This window comes from Hipposideros armiger, unplaced genomic scaffold, assembly GCF_001890085.2.
Source record: "Hipposideros armiger isolate ML-2016 unplaced genomic scaffold, ASM189008v1 scaffold_184, whole genome shotgun sequence".
NCBI classification, from domain to species: Eukaryota; Metazoa; Chordata; class Mammalia; order Chiroptera; family Hipposideridae; genus Hipposideros; species Hipposideros armiger.
Window position 1 is genome coordinate 1,440,433 of NW_017731534.1, and position 16,723 is coordinate 1,457,155.

Here is a 16,723-nt window from a genome sequence, read left to right on the forward strand (position 1 = left end):
TCAGTTCAGTTCTCAATTGTATAAAAATAAATGTGAAAGTGCGTATTTCTAACTGGCAGTGATCACCAGAATCATAATCACAATTGACCCCCCCTTAGTTTGTGTTCCTGATGATTCAGGAGTCTGCAGGCTGTCTCTGTAATAATGTTGAAAAGCAATTTCCTGTGTCTACTGATAATATCCTGAGTATCCTCAGCCAGTCCCACTCTACTCTTCAATTCCCAGCTTAAATTCCTCCCACTCTCCCCTTGAATCTGTAGGGGGGAAGTGACTTCTCAAATGCAAACATTTGATGTAATTTTCAGCGGGATAAGCATTGAAGCCTGTATCAAGCAAAAGTTAACCAAGAGAATGTTCATATAAAAACCTTTCACTTTGTCACAGTTCATCAAACAGAGGTGCTTTGAAAGCAAAGGCATTTTTTGTTTTTGCTGCTGAAAAGGCCTTTAAGTTAGAAAATCAAATCCTGTATAAAAGTATTACAGTAGCTTTATTTCCAAAGTTGGTTAATGGAAGTCTTTTATGTGGATATCAATTATACCATGGTAAAAAGTCAATTATATAGTAATTGGAGGATAAAATAATGGATTTACCTTAGGTAAATTCAAAGTCGTGTTTGAAATGTAGCTCTTCATTATTGTATCCTTGATGTATGAAATTAATTTTATCTAGGTAATGGTGTTCATTAAATGTAAAGGTTTAGTGATAAATGCCTTATACAAATATGAAAACCACAGTATGAAAACAAAGAAGGGGTTGAATTTTTAACTGATTCTACTTTCTCTTTTTTTTTATTTATGGACTTCACTTACCAACCCACTCCTTCTCATCAATTGCCTACAATGAATATGATTATGAAGTTCTGAATTTACATTTTCATATCAAAAATACATTGAGGGTAAAATATGGATTCCCACTTTGTCATTACTCAAGCTTTGTTTCAGTCTTGGTGAGTCTTCAGTAAGAACAAGAAGCAGCAGCAAGGTTTAGCTGAGAGCTCATGTCCTACACACATCATTTCTGCAGCTTTGCCCTGACACTGGCTGCCCTTCTCTGTGTAAGCATACCATCTTGTTACGGAGGCAGCAATGATCCTGTCAGAACAGTAGGCTTTGTAAGGGCTATTCTTGGAACAACACTTCAGAGAGAATAGAAACCCTGGTGGTCTCCCAAACAGCACATATTTCCAGGAAATCAGGACATGATACCAAGAACTTTCTCCAGTGTTTTGCTTGGACTGGGCTCACTGACAGCCAAGCACATCTTCCTCTGTGACGGAATCAACTTGTATTCCATCCCCAGTACCTCCTTTCTCTTAATCCCTGACCTGGAGCCTAGAATTTATTAAAGCTGTCCATTCATTATCCATAAAGTTAAAATCAACTTCCAGGTTTGGAGTTATAATCCCAAATACTGTAACATATTTAATTATTCATTCATTAAACAAAAAACTATTTAAGGTCCACCTAATATGTTTCAGACACTGTTATCTTTGGAAAAATATTGAAATTAACTTCTCTGTTTAGAAGATTAAAATGGAAATATTGGAAATCTTCCCTATCATAAGTATCTGATATCATTTTATAACCTTAAAAAGAGGTAAAAAGAAACATACCAAACATTTTGGATGTTAACTGGGTGATCAATGTATAACTCCTGAGATGCAATTCCAGTTACAACACATATTGTAGCCAGTATCATATGAGGGCTCTTTTTGTCTGTTTCCCCTTATAGATTGGAGGTGCCTTCATTCATGTCAGGAAACTTGTTAATAGTTATAATAAGGAAGTCCTTTGCACAAGGTAGGAAGAATACGATGCTGATTGAGTTGAGTGGTAAAGGTTTTATAGACCTGCCACTGGGCTTTAATCCCCTTCAAGATGTCTGTTTGTGAGCCTATGTAGCAAGCCCCTGCCCAATATAACTGTTACAGGAAAAGAGGGACAGGAGGAAAAACTCTATGCATGGAGAATATGAACTGGGGTCAGTGGGATGGGACTCACAACATGGAATGATTAAAGACACCTACGGGTCTACCTGTGAGTGAATGGAGAGGAAGGAGTGATACCCCCTAGTGTTGCCCCAACTTGAAATTTCATGGATCCTGAGAAGTGTTCTTTGATTGCTTTGCATCTTACAATTACTCCCATGGTGAATTATTTTACCAGTGATAAAGACAAAACTGTATTTTGCAGTGAAAAATCTATAATTTATAAACATGTTAATAATATAAAACTTCAGTTTATCAAGACAGAAATTTTCATATTGGAAAACTTGCAGACTTGGAGAATATGATTGAGAAATAAATACTGGAGTGTAGAAAGGGTTTACTGGGCTGTGTTCCCACCCAGTTCTGCTATTGACTGGCTTCAGGATCTATTGGCCAGATCCCTAACACCTCCTCAATTCCTCCATCTGTAAAGTGAATGTCCCAGATCAGAAGCAAGTCAATCTATTTTTAATGGATTGGCTCTTCTCGTCTGTGTTTTTGAATTGATGATTTATTGAGGCAAGCTAAAGCCAATATGAGAAATCATTTTTCTATTCTCCACAACACTCATCCAAATAATAAAAAAAGGCTAATATTCCACACAGGGATAGTGGGGTACCTAAGCTGAGTATTTGAGGATAGCTAAATGCCAAAAGCATTTTATATGCCCCTGGTAATAATTTGAACCTGTCTTCTTCTCTGCTATTCTGCAAAACAAAATCAGTACGAGGTTCAGGGTATCTCTATATGTCTGTGTATGTATAAGTTTTTATATTTAAATAAGGGTGAGGAACTCTTTAATGCTTAAAATGTAGCAAATTTACCATATGAGATGCCCCTATTGTGTTATGTAGACCTAAAAAAAAATAGCTGCTTTGTAATCATAGGAGCTATATTTAGTACTAAACAGAATATATTTATCTTCCTTGTCAGGAAATCTCACCAGTTTTTCAAAATGATATGAATTTGGCTAAAATGTTTATAGGAAATCTGGAATTTGCTGTTTTGAGTTTTGTGAGCCAACATTTCGGTAACTGATGATCCATTATATAATTGTTTCATTCAATAAAAATTGGATACATACTTGAAATTTAAATGCCCAATGCACTTTATGAAATTGGAATATTGAGTTAAAGATAAACTACTCAAACTCAGAATAATTGCAACAATAAGCATAAAATGTGCTTGAATAGTAAGAATGCCCAGCTATTATACAAAATATAGTTGCACATTTGATCCTTTGGTTGGAGACTTGGATGTCACAAGGTATCCTTAATATTCATTCATTCACTCATCAAACAATGCCTGAGAACTCACTTTGTGTTAGGTACTTTTCTAGGTGCTGAAGACAGAGCAGTGAAAAACAAACACGCAAACAAACCAGTTAACCTCATAGGGCTCATAAAGGGAAGAGAAGGAAAGAAGAAATATAAAATATGCCAAATGGTGATAAGTGCTATGACTCAAAATAAATAAACATAACAGGGGATAGTTACTGTATAGGGCAATCAGGGATGGTCTCATGGATGTGATAGCATTAGATACATGAAGGAAGTGAGGGAATGATGTATATGGATGCCTGGGTGACAAGTTTCAGACAAAGGAACAGCAAATACAAAGACCCCTGAGATAGAGCCATGTGAGATTCACTTCTGACTACTTGAGGTTTCTTAGTGAAATAGGAAGAAGCAATGTCATCAGGATGTGAGTGGGGAAGAAAGTATTAGAGATTTCAGAATAGAGGAGTAGATGTGAAGTGATCTTCTTAGATCTTGGGATAAATAATGTAGCATTTCTGACCTCAGGAAGGGACTTCTTGAGATAAGTGGTCATAAGTTTTGAGACCAATGGGCATGCTCATGTTTTCCTTCAGTTCTGATCACCTGTGCAGGTGCAGGTATAAATAGGCAGAGAGTAGGATTTATCTAGGGTTAGGGTTTTGTCAGGCTAATAGGATTGAGGAGGAGGAGATGAGGAAATTGAAGGTGTAAGAGGACAGTGAAAAGGAGGTTAGAATAAGAGGTTTTACATTATGGTGGTTTGATCATCTACAACACTGCTATTGATTACCATCCCTTTCCCCTCCATCTGTGAAGTTACTCAAGTTATAAACCCATGAGTGATTGACTTCTTGTCTTGGCTAAGGTATTCTGGAAGCATAGCCCAAGACAAGCTTCCTTGAAAATGATTTTTTAAGGAAGGGCTCACAGGAGAAAGTGGTAGTGAAATTGGGGAAACAGGACAGATAGAAGAAAGTACCGAGCACAAATGAGATATGAGGCAAAGTTCCCCACAGAATCTCTCTTAAGGAAACTCAGGAATGTCATTCAAGTCTTACGGTTGTCGTGATCCTAGGAAGGGAACTGGAGCTTTCATACTCCTAAACTCAAAGATTATTGGTTAATGACTTTCCCAGGAACATGTACATTCCCAGGCTCTGAGCTTTCTATGTCTGTGAGCCAAATGGGCTCCAATGGCTCAAGAGCAATTGCCCCCCACAATCACAGGTACTGGCTATTGGAAGCAGAAACACACCAAAAAGGAATCAGGAGGTGCTCACACAAAATTGTTAAGTGGGATCCAAGGGGATCGGAGTGGAGGACCTGTTCTAGTCCTCCCTTTTTTTCCTCCACAATATCCAAATTATCAGCAAAAACTGTTGATTCTAACTCTAAATATATATTCATTCTCAATTCAGCAGAAAGGTATTCTCAGAATATAAATCATATTGTGTCATTCTTTGACATAGAATACAATCCAAATTCCTCAGAGGGCTCTTCAGGTTCTGCCCTGTCTCCTCAACCTAAGTTGTCTCATTCATCCTAGTGGAGTTTTAGTTTAAGTTCTTTGAACATGCCAAGCTACTTCCTGCCTCAGGTCTTCTCCGCCTGGAGAACTCTCCACATCCCCTCTTGCACAGACACACCCCAACTGCCACTATTCCAATGGGGGCACTCTTTGCACTATACAAAATAAGTTCGCACCACCATTACTATTACCACCTGTCCTCATTATTTCCAGTACATGGTCTGTTTCTCTTATAGAATTTTCACATATGATACTATCTATTTGTTAGTGTGTTATACGTCTACTGCAATGAAAGCCTCATTAAAACAGTGATGTTGTGTCACCATGTTTAGTCCAGTGCCAGGCACACAGTTGACACTCAGGAAATAATTCTTGGACTAGTGAGTTAGTGTCTGGGTGGCTTGGCTATTGGTTGCTCTTTCCTTGTCCTTAGCATCGTTAAATAGGAGGATTCACTTCATGTTAGATATTCCTGATATACATTCTGCTTTCTTGGAATTGACTGAGCCTGAGTTTAAATCCTGATGCCTTCTAGAGGTTCAAAACACTAAACCTACCACTACTGTGATCATTGTATAACTCGCCATAAAGTGAAAAGGCTCTGGATATTTGAGGATTTTGATACTTTTATTATTGTGTTAAGTATATCACCCTTATTCAATGGATAGGATTTGTTACAATAACTAATGATTTGTGCTTTTGAATATTCATAATATTTATGGTATATTTGTTGTTCCCAGTGATTCAAGCACTGGGGATTTTGAAATATAAACCACTACCTGTATAATTTAAGCTCATAAATAGATGCTTAGAGAAAAGTTTTTAGAGACCAAGTTACAACTCATTCAAATTTGCTTAGATGGATTCCAATAGATGATAGCCTAAAAATGGAAATAACCAAAGTGTTTTAAAATAATTAGATATGTTATATGTATTTAGAAAAAAAGCAAAAACAAAACACTTCAAGCCTTGTATGGAACTTCCAAACCTCATCTCTAGTGATGAATCCATTCCTCCTCCATGAAACATATATTTATCAGTGACTCAAGTATAGATCATTCTTAAAGCATGATTTTATTTTAAATATCTAGAGGGAAACATTGATCCTACATTTTCATTTTATACTCATGAAGCTGATTGATTTCTGAATTACTTTGCTACGATGATCCAATTTAGAATTTAAAATCCCACACAGACAAGATTTTCAGGTTATGAGAAAATTTTAATGCTCAGCGCTCTCGTCACTTTTTGTTATTAAGCCAGACACTTGGGGAGATCATCAGCTTTTTTCACTGCTGGAAAACCATCGGTGCATTACAGCTGCACTCAATCTAACTGTGGTCTGACCTCGCATGAAATTTCAAGAATCCTGGCTTTTGATATGGAAGCAATATGTTTGTTTATGACTCTGCTAGCAAGGCAGAGGCCCAGAGGGCCTGTTCTCTCCTATTTTGAACCGTTCAAGGCTTCAGCAGCATTAACATCTATGATATCAAAGAAAAAAAGACCAAATTCCACTGAGCAAGCAGTCTTTTTTAACTTTATTGAGGTGTAATTTACATACCATAAAATTCACTCATTTTAGGTATCCGATTCAATGAGTTTTAGTAAATTTACAGAGTTGTACAATATTTTTATCACTGTTATATAAAAGATCCCTCATGCCCATTTAAAGTTAATCCCCATCCCACCCTTAGCCCAGGTGACCACTAATTTACTTTATATCTTTATAGGTTTGGCTTTTCCGAACATTTAATATAAATGGAATCATATACTATGTCATCTTTTGTGTCTGGCTTCTTTCACCCTGCATGTTTGTGACATTCATTTGTGTTGTAGCATGTATCAGTGCTTTGTTGTTGAATAGCATTCCATTATATGGATATACCACGTTTTGGTCATTCATTCATAACTTGATGAACATTTGGGTTATCTCCAATTTGGAGCTATCATGAATAATGTTGCTCTGAACATTCACATGATACTCTTCATGCAGATATGTCTTCATTTCCCTAGGCGTAGAATCACTGGGTCTTATGGTAAGTTGAACTTTGTAGAAACTAAAAACGTTTTGTGTGCATGGCTTGGTGAGTCACAGGGTTTACAGAGATAAGTGTAAAGAAACAATCTTTCTTCAAGAAGCTTACAATTCATAAAAAGGTAAAACAATTTTACAAATCATTAGACTCTTAGAAATCACTAGACTATGAGGAAGAGTGTGAATACCATAGAAAGGGCATAAGAGTTTCTTTATAAGGAGCTCTCCTTTTAAATGTGTTCTGAAAAGTGCTTTGAGATATATCTTTGGAAATGGTTTAAAGAGTTTACATTGATGAGAAAATAATCAAAAAAGAAAGAAAACTATAAAAGTGCTGAACAAAGTGCAAGCAGCCTAATATGGTAGGACATTCAAATGGAAGTTTCTGGTCTTTTTTGGTTGAGATTCAAAGGCCTGAATTGTTACAATAGAGGCCAAGTGTCCAATATTCTAAATCAGGTTGCCATGAAACTACACAAGATGTGCTAAGAAATTATGAAGGCTATTCTGCCAGCAGCCAGCTATCAAAGAGTAGGATCTGAGACTTGGAAGACAAATGAAATAGTTGGATGAGAAAGCATGTTCTTGACTGTAATTATCTTTGAGCTTTCCATTTCTCTTGTCCATGAGAAAAGGGGGAAGAATCTTTTTCAGGTCCAGGTAAGTTAGAGGTACTTCAAGGTGGCCCTATGATTGCTTTGATTTGTGTCTCCTGAGGTTTCAGCTTGAAGGAGCAAGGCAAAAAGTAAAGAACCTGCTCTACGTGTCAACAGGTCTTGTGCTGCCCGTGAGTGAATAATATGTGTGAGATTTTCATGGGCTAAGTGGGTAGGTAAGTTGGCCTGGGGTTATTGAATAAAGGACCCTGCCCAAGGATGGTCTGATAGAGCAGAGGACTGTGAGAGATAGCTTGAATGGGATAAACTGCTTGAATTGCAGAGGCTGAGGTTTGGTGTTTCAAGAAGCCAGCAAGAGAAGGGCCTTTTCTCCTGCCATGTGTTTTCCCCAAAAGCCTGTAGAACCCGTGCAAGAGGAAGAACCTTACTTGTGCCTCTGTTGCCTCCAAAGGGAGCCTGCCCAGCCTTATCTGTGTAAGACTGAGTTGAATTCTGTTCCATGAAGCCATCACCTACTCAGCCCAACCCCAGGGGATTCAGAGGCAATGGCTAATTAGTGGTGGGAGAAGGTATTGTAGAATTACAAGAGAAAAGAGAAGTTGTTCACTGCCCTTCCCTCGCTGCAGGCCTCTGAGCCTGAAGTCCTCAGGGCCTGGAGAGAGAGAAGAGAAGCTTTCGACTGAATGAAGGGCAGGCTGGAAGTTTTGATTGCCGCTGTGGAAGATACTTTTAATATTAAACTAAAACTGTTCTTGAGATCAAAGGAACTCGAGAACTGTTTATTGTCCACAAATGAACCAGTGAGCTAGGAGACCTGCCTGAGATTTCACACAGAATTGTTGGCAGCACCTTTAATGGTGGGGTGGTGGGAAAGAAGGGGTGTTCTCTGCTTGTACTCTATATCTCTACCACTTCCAGCTTCTTCAATATAATGATTTAGGACTTGTGTAGCGTTTTAGTGGGAGTTGAGCTTACAAAGGTAAATTGGGACCAAACTTTGGAAGACCTTATAGGCCACTTGGAGAAGTTTACATGGGCAGAGAGCAGATATATAACAATAGCTACATGTTAAGATTAATCTGGAAGTTGTGTGTAGGGTGCTTTAATAAGATAGAATTCAAAACCCCAAAAAGTTCTGAAGATTATGTCCTAGTCAGAAACATATGATGATAGTATGGTGTTGGTAATAAAAAAAGTTGACTTCTTATAAAAGACACATTTACAAGAAAACTTTGCCTTTTGAAGTGAGTAGAAGGCTGTACAACTATTTCCCTGCTTATTGTAGTTAAGACCTTAGTTCCCCAGAGGGTCCCCTGGTAACCCGCAAAAGTTAATGCTCCATCCTAAGCACCTCAGCACAAGGGACTTCTTAAAATGGGTGGCAAGTAGGGTAAAATTTAGTCTATTTATTCACTGAGCTCCCTCAGGGCTGTGAGCAACTAGTAGCTAAGAAAAAAAATCCAAGAATGAGAGAGATCGGTATTCGACATATATCATCTCACTGTCAAAATTTCAAACCAAACAGCATGTTTCTGCACATCTCTACTCCCCTGAAGACTGACAGGAAATGAGAAAGTTCAGACTGTAAATGTCAGTGAACTGCTAGATTACAGAGTTAGTAGAAAAATATGTTTGCAACCCCTAATGCAGTTAAGCAGAGCTTCAGGGAGAAGCTGGGATTTCCTAATAGACGTTTTGATTTGCAATCAGTGTGTTCAGGCTATTATTAGAAGAAAAAGCTTGATGTTGTGTGGGCTGGGGGGTGATGGCATAGTCCAGGTCCCCATTTAAACACAATTTTCACTTTCATTTTTTTTTTAAAGGAACATGCAAGACTACTCTGTAACCATTCCTTTTAGGAGGGACATTTGGATATTCTGAATGGCTAGCCTTACATGACTTTTATGCCTATGCCTTCCAGGATCCTTTAATTTCACAAATCAGCATACCTTGAACCCAGCTATCTCTCCCCTCAGTTTCTTTATTTGAAAAATTAAGTCCTTGTAGTTCTAACATGCAGTCATTAATAATAGCTGCCATTTATTGAGCACATGATAAAACTTGGCATACACCATTTCATTTAGTTCTGGTAGAACCTAGAAAGAAAGGTGCTTTACAGGTGAGGAAACGGGTCCTGGGAGATATCCTGAGACTTGCCTGAAAGCACACAAGGTAAACAAATGATGGATCAAGATTAAAACCAGGTCTGCCTTATTCAAAAGTCTGCCCTGTCTACAGTGAGTCACTGTCAGAAACAAAACCATGAGGACCTCAGGGACCCAGAGGTGATACCTACAGCTGGGGTGAGTGATCACCACAGTAACCTAATGCCCACATGCTTTATGTGGTGGGGAAGGAATCCTCCTATTTGTCTAAGTGTATTTTATAGGCATTTTTATGAAACGGTTTATATGTCACTTATTCACATCCTGTCTCTAAGTGTCTCAAAGACTACATAGTAACATATCAATGTTCTTCCCTTTCCTTTTTCTAAAATGTTTATCTTTAATTCCTGAGGAATTACTTTAATCTTCCATGTCCTGAAGTTACTGCCATTTGTGCTTTTGTTTCAGGGATGTTTAACTCATTCATATTGAGGTTAAAGTTCCCCCGTTTTTTCTTTTCTCATTTACAAATGTTTTTCTATTTCTTTTACTCCTAGTCCTTTATTTCTGTTTCTTGTAGTTTTTCTTGATTTCTTGATTGCCTCCTATGCTGTGTTTGCAAAGTCCTTTTCTTTGCCCTTCATCTACATTAATGTCAGAAGGCATTGGACAGGTTACCTAACATCTTTAACCAAAGTTGTCCCATGAATAAAATAAGAATATTTACTTCAGAGTGTTGTTGAGGCTAATAAAACAAATACTATGTGTTATACTTTTCCTGGTTTACAACAAGTTTTCCTTGTTTCTTCTTTCTATGCCTTCTTCTCCTTATCCTCATTTTATAGTCTTATATTAATATTTTAAGTTCTTTCTGCAAATCCTCTTCTTTTCTCAAGTGATAACCGACCTTGACCCTGATCTAAAAAATAATCTATGTTTTGCATTGCTGTTCTGAGCCTGACCTGTCTGTTTCTTCTATTGCTATTTTTATAGTTTTAAAGTTAATTAAACTAGTATTTGTTGGTTTTTAAAATATGTGACAAGCACTAGAGATACAATAGTAAACAAAACAGGCAAAAAGTCCTTGCCCTCTTGAAGCTTACATTCTATTGGGGTTGGGGGAGGGAAGATGGACAGCTTTTTAAAGAGTTACAAAGTGTCAAATGGCGCTTCTGGGCTGGTGACCACATTGAGGTGCTTAGATGGCAGTGCCCTTAAAGAGAGCATGAAAGTTCCATGCCATCTACCACCCTATACCCTGCCCTATGCATCTCTTCCATTTGTCTGTGCCTGAGGTACATTCACATGCAAAAAAAGAGAGAGAGAATCTAGACACAGAGCTTACACCCTTCAAAAATTAACTCAAAATGGAGATCATAGCACTACATGTAAAGTGCAAAATTATAAAACTCCTAGAAGATAACAGTGGAGAAAAATATAGATAAATATGGGTTTGTTGATGACTTTTTAGGTAGAACACCAAAGGCATGATCCATGAAAGAAATAATAATTTGGAGTTCATTATAATTAAAAGCTTCTGCTCTGGGAAAGGACATGAGAAGACAAGCCAGAGATTGGGAGAAAATATTTGAAAAAGTCATCTCTGGGCCGGCCTAGTGGCGCGTTGGTTAAGAGTTGGCTTGGGATGCCAGCTCTGAGCAGCAGGGCCCCAGTTCAGATTCCATGTGAGGGCCAGTGACACTGCCCTCTACAGCTAAGATGGTGAACAACAGCTCGACCTGGAGCTGGAGTGCCGTGAGTCGCCGGCCATGGTGTAGGCTGCCGTAAGCTACCGTGAGTGGCCGGCAGCCAGCGTGAGCTGCCAAGAGCTGCTGTGAGCAGCCATCCAATGGCTGGCGAGCGACTGCCTCACTTGGGAAGAGCGTAATAATAATACCAACATGGGCCAGTGAAGCGACGTCCTCCACAACTAGACTGAAGAACAAAAGAACAGCAATTTTTTGTTCCCCTTTTCCGATTCCCAACACTGTTCCCCTCTCCCAATTCCCCAATAAAATCTATAAAAGAAAAGTTATATCTGATAAATAACTGCAATCTAAAATATACAAAGAACCCTTAAAACTCAACAATAAGAAAACAAATAGTCCAATTAAAAATGGGGAAAAGATAGGAAGAGACACCTCAACCAAGAAGATATACAGATGATAAACAACCATATGAAATGCTGCTCTGCATCATATGCCTCAAGGAATTGCAAATTAAAACAATGAGATATAACTACACACCTATTAGAATGACAAAAATCCAGAACACTGAAAGCACCAAATGCTGGTGAACATGTGGAGCAACAAGAAATCTCATTCCTTGCTGGTGGTAATATAAAATGGTATAGCCACTTTGGAAGATGGTTTGGCAGTTTCTTACAAACTTAAATATATTCTTACCATTTGATCCAACAATCACACTCCCTGGTCTTTACTAAAATGAGTTGAAAACTCATGTGCACACAAGAACCTGCCTACAGATGCTTATAACAGCTTTATTCATAATTGCCTAAACTTTGAATCAACCAAGATGTCCTTCAGTGGGTAAATGAACTGGATAAATTGTGTTACATCCACTCAATGGAATACTATTGTGTTAAAAAAAAATGAGTTACCAAGTTACAATGAAATATAGAGGAAGCTTAAATGCATATTGCTTAGTGAAAAAAGCCAACCCAAAAAGGGTACAAATTATATAATTCCAACTATTAAGATATTCTTGAAAAGGCAAAGCTATAGAGTAAAAAGATCAGTGGTTGTCAGGGGTCATGGGGGAGGGAGGGATGAATAGACCCAGCACAGATGTAGGGTGATGAAACTATTTTGTGTGATACTGTAATGTTGGATACATGTCATTATGCATTTGTCCAACACACAGAATGTACAACACCAAGAGTGAACCCTAATGTAACCTAGGGACTATGGGTGATTTTGCTGTGTCAGTGCAGGTTCATCGATTGTAACCAATGTACCACTCTCGTGTGTAATTCTGATAGTGGGGGAGGCTGAGCATCTTGGGGTAGGGTTGGGGAAGTGGACAGGTGGAATACACTAACTCTCTCCACTCAATTTTGCTGTGAACCTAAAATAGCTCTAAAAATAAAGTCTATTTAAAAGCATAGAATGCATACTTTCTGCATGTCTTCTGACCATGTTCTAATCTCACCTATTTTCTGACCTGTTGGCATGAGCAGCTATGGAGGGTCACACCTTACTAATTTTGTTGCCGGTGATGGCAATGCCCAAATGTTTTTCTTCTTGGCAATAATTACTCTCTCAACTTACTCACTCAGTGAGTGATTCTTTAAAATGTACTTAGGTTTCATAATAACTCTACAAGGCAGGTAGGACATCTGATACTTTGTCTGAAAAAAGAGGAAACTGGTTTGCAGAAACCTTAAGTGACTTTTTTTACAGGTCACATAGATTGTTAGGGGCAGACTCAAATTAGACCTGTGATCCTCTTATCCTGGTACTGGGCTCTTTCTATAAGAACATGCAGTAAGAAAACATGTAGTAAATCTACTCCCTACATTTCTATAGCATGTGAGTAATGTATAAACAGTGCTTGTATTGCACACCAGAGAGCTGGAATGTTTGACAACTACATTCGGAAGGACTGGTTGATAGTAGTACCTGAGGGTAGTACAACCCTTGTGATTTTATACAAAAAGTGACAACTCTTATATCAGCTCAATATGCTTATTGCACTTCTTGGAAAATCTACTAATATTTCCTGTTCCTGAAGGGCTGAAATTCTTAAAAGTACTGGACACAGAGAAGGCACAACAGGGATATGTAAGTAAAGAGAGGACATTGCCCTATAACCTTCCATAATAATGCAGATAACACTTTAAAGACTGAGTTTTGAGCAATCGCTGACAAAGGAAAAGTATTTTATGCAACCAGCAAATGAAGAACTTTTAGGAAGTAACATTTTAATGCCCAACTCTTAAAGCAATGGTACAACAGAATACCAATTGGATCAAGCCAGAAGCAATTCTCTTAGCAGTACCTAATAAGGATTTTTATTTTTTTCATTGTGGCAGAATTGAGAGTTACAGCACAATGAATATCCATTGTTCCTTAATAAGAGGATAATATTTGTGCACACCTGATTAAAGACTGCATTTCTTAACAGTCTTAGAAGGTTTATGCGACCATTTGACTAAAGTCTGGCCAATGGGTTGTTACAGGAAGTGATATGTGCAAATTTCCTGTTGTGCTTGAAAAGGAAAGGGCTTGACTTCCCCTTCCTAGACTAGAATAAACATGTGATAATGGGAGTTGGAACAGTCATGTTGGACCACCAGATGGAGCCAGATGTTGAGGATGGCAGTGCAACAAGATAGAAATCTACCTACCTACATTTTATGTGAGAGAGAAATTGACTTTCTTCTTTAAGTCAGTATCATTTTTTATCTCTCTATTATAGCAGCTGAAAGAGTTTCTAATGAACACAGAAGTTAATGTAAAAATTATATTATATTCAATTTGTAATTTGTTACCCATTACTATTCTAAAACAATGGTAACCATGTGTATTGTTTGCTATCCAGAGTATTACTTTGTGCATTCTCATTCTTTTAGGTGTGTCATTATAAATGTTAGAGTTAAGAGGACATTCTCTGTGTTATTATAGATCATGATTTGAATTGAGTGAACATCCAAATGAGAAAGAGAGCAAGAGCAAGTGAGAGCGCGCTGCAAGGATAATAGTAGTGAAAAAACTCTGGTGCCTCAAGTGGGTACATCAGCTTCTAGTGCTCCATACAGCTTGGGGGGTTACCAAGGACTATTTTACCTAAGTGATCCAAATGCAACACTTTAATGAATTTCCTCATTTAATTAATCCTCAATGTGTTATTTACATAGTTTCAATTTAAATAACATTTCTAAGATTTGATTTACCATCTTTAAAATGAAGATAATACCTTTTAAAGTTCCCTCAAGCACTGCTTGGTCTATATTTGGTGTCTAATAAAGTTAGTGTCTTGTCATGAACATACAAAAATTCAGCAACCAATGGTAATACAAAAAAAATTAAAAAAGTAGCAAAAAATTATTATTATTATTATTAAAAAACAGAGTCAGTTTACAGAAGAAAAGTGGCAAGGAGAAGGAAAGAAACGTTGGCTGCTAACGCACAAATGTAATCACGTTAATACTTTGGTTCTAGAACCTTGAACCAGGCATCCTTACTACAATAAGCTTTAATTTAGGCTTCCATTTCTATGAAAGGAAAGTAGGCACGTTGTGGAAAAACTTTTCCATTTAACCTGCCTCTATTTTGGCTGTGTTAGTTAGAGCTGAAAGGAGTAAGTACTTAAGCTGAGAATCTATTGATTTAAGCAGTACCATTCTCATATGTTCTTTCTCTCCCTACTGCTTTCTCATTATTCTTGCCTTTTTATTTGCTTTGCAGACCTCTGTTACTTAATGAGTTCACATCTTCATTGAATTCTCCACCAGGATGCTTATTTCCTGATCCAGGAAAGTTCATTAACAAGTACAAATAATAGGGACTTGAGATAGAAACGTCCATAGCAATGGATATGCTCCACGTCACAATTTTTCAGCCTTTGCTTTCCCCTGACTTCTGTAGTTCTTTTTGTCTTTAGGGAAAGTTCAAGAACTAGTTTGGAAAGAAAGAAGGCAGGAAAGAGCTGGAGGGTATTGTGTGAAGGTGTAGGGCCCATGTGAATTTAAGAATAGAATTAAAGTTACAGCTTAAAAATCTTGACATATATAACATTTTTTTAAAAGTATGCTTCCCAGACTTTGAGATTTTATGCGTTTGATGAATTTGCAAAGAAATTTGAAGACTGGCATGTCGTCATCAACTCCTTTTCCCCCTCTTTCTCTGAATGACTACAACAACTGCAATGAGAATGTAGAATAAACATTTATTAGCTTAAGCCTCAGAAATGTCAAGTTAGTTATAATAGAGAAGAGAGAATGAATATTAGAGTATTATTTATCTTAATATATCCAACCAAGAAAGCAAGAAAGATATAATCATAACATAATAAGGGACAATCCTTTGAATTGAACATGTGAAAAGCTCCGTATGGGGGTCTTTTTAATTTTAGCCAGGTAATGGTGAAGCATCCTCATTAACTTATAACCAGATTATGGACAAATATTATGGATTGTTAGTGTAAACCACTCCTTCTATTGAGAATTATTTGTGCCTACATTTTTTATTGGAACTTTTTGCCCGATTACCCAGATTTGCATTCTTTCTGAGGCCCCGCAATTCTTGGTCTCTTCTTCAGCTATTGGCACATCTTGCCTCCTCCCTTCTCAGCCTCCTTCACTGTCCTTGGGATGTTAATAATGATATTGAACACCATCATGCTGCAGTTCAAGTGATCTATCAGTTTAACCTTACATCTCTCAAGAACCTTTCCTGAGATACAGCCCCACTGAGCTCGGGTTTAAAGTCAGTTTTTACAAATCACTGTGATCAGTTACTTGCTAAGGTAGGGGAATCTTGACAGCTGTGACAGAATGCATCTGTGGATAAAATGCAGTGGGGGAAATGGCTGAAGCCATCCTTTTAAATAAATCAATGTTTGTCAGCTGCCTCACCATCTTGTAACAACATTACATTAGTAGCTAGAACTAAAGTAGCTTATCATAAATACCTCTCCTAAAACCCCTCTCCTCCAACAAATATCTTAAAATAACATAAGAGCAGTAATCCCAGGGAACAATGATAGCCAACAATATCATTTTGAAACTCTTTTTATGTGTATCCCTATTAGTTAACTGAAATTCCTCTTTGGGGAGCTATAGTAAGCAAAATATAAGAAAATATTTGTTAGGATTCTGTTGCTAAAAGTTAAGGTCACACGCTTATAGCTATTATATGATTTCTATATATTTTATTTATATCATGCCTTTTTTTCCAGACCAACAAATGGCATTGCACTATAATCCTTTTCCTTGCCCTTCCTCTTTGGAATATTAACCATGTGGGTACTGGAAAGTCATAATATTAGAAACTTTGCTACTTTTCATTATAAGTGTTCTAATAATTAAAATAGAATGATTGTGGTCCGGGCAAACAAATAAACACGGTAAGGCAAATCTCAGGGTGAATTCCATAAACACTAAGCAACAGCTGTTTTGTCACACCAGCACTCCTGGAAACTT